General features: G+C 31.9%; 1 non-coding gene across 1 annotated transcript; it reads right to left on the bottom strand.

Moving 5' to 3' along the window:
- Positions 1-278: 278 nt before the first annotated feature.
- On the bottom strand, positions 279-385 carry LOC114678640 (U6 spliceosomal RNA). Its single transcript, XR_003730055.1, has one exon. It is a non-coding gene; the product is annotated as a U6 spliceosomal RNA (small nuclear RNA).
- Between the last annotated feature and the right edge of the window lie 720 nt (positions 386-1,105).

The following is a 1,105-nucleotide window of genomic DNA, read 5'->3' as shown; positions in this document are numbered from 1 at the left end:
GTATTGTAGAATAAAGTAATAAATAATCAGATTTGGCAAGAAGTTACCTTTTGCTGAGTTACCCCACCTCTTCTCTCACAAGTAAGACAAATCACTTAAATTCTCAGAAACACCTGTTTTCTCATATTTAAAATAGGGTAATAAAATCTGCATTGCAATATTTTTGAGGCATTAGACATACTATTTTTTTTTTTGAGGTGGATAATTTATTTATTTTTTATTTTTTTTTAATTTATTTATTATTATTATACTTTAAGTTGTAGGGTACATGTGCATAAAAAAATATGGAACGCTTCACGAATTTGCGTGTCATCCTTGCGCAGGGGCCATGCTAATCTTCTCTGTATCGTTCCAATTTTAGTATATGTGCTGCCGAAGCGAGCACTAGACATACTATTTGCAAAGTTTATATCAATAATTATCTTTTACTGTAGAATAGTTTGTAAAGCTATTAAAATGATTATGAATACAGTATAAGATTTATAGACAAATGTATGGATTAAAAATGAAAGAAGAATGCTGGGAGATTTCTCAGAGAAAAGATGACTAAATCTTATGTTTAAAATATAATCTCATTTATGGCATTATTTTCATTTAAAATTTATTGTGGCCACTGGTAACAATAGAAATAAATCAGCCTCCTCAATGTAACAGTCAGTATTCTCAATCAACTTGACCTTACCACTACTGAATCATATTGGCATACATTTGTCCAATAGTGTGAGGCCTGCCCTTCACTGAGAATATTTTCCTAATCACATACAGGGCCTTAGAACTTACCATAATGTTGAGTTTGTAACAGCTAAGCTTCAGAGGAGCTAATGCAGAAATAGACACTAGTATCTGAAAGAAGTCAGCAGCATTGTTTAAAACTTACTATGTCTCTGTGATGGCTAATTAACTTTAGAAAATTATCATTGCCATTGGAAAGCATGATTTTATAAGCAAACAATCCAAAAAGGACTTTCTAGCAGAAATGTAAAATAGTTTATGGTCCTCACTTTTTGTTTTTCAGTCTCAGGCCTTGTATAAAATTTCTCAGGGCTAGGCACTCTAGATGCTTGGCTGACTAATGAGTATGGTTGTTGTTAATCCAATAATTCTT

This window comes from Macaca mulatta, chromosome 5 (genome assembly GCF_049350105.2).
Source record: "Macaca mulatta isolate MMU2019108-1 chromosome 5, T2T-MMU8v2.0, whole genome shotgun sequence".
NCBI lineage: Eukaryota > Metazoa > Chordata > Mammalia > Primates > Cercopithecidae > Macaca > Macaca mulatta.
The sequence above is the reverse complement of the archived record's forward strand: the minus strand, read 5'-3'. Positions and strand labels throughout refer to the sequence as shown.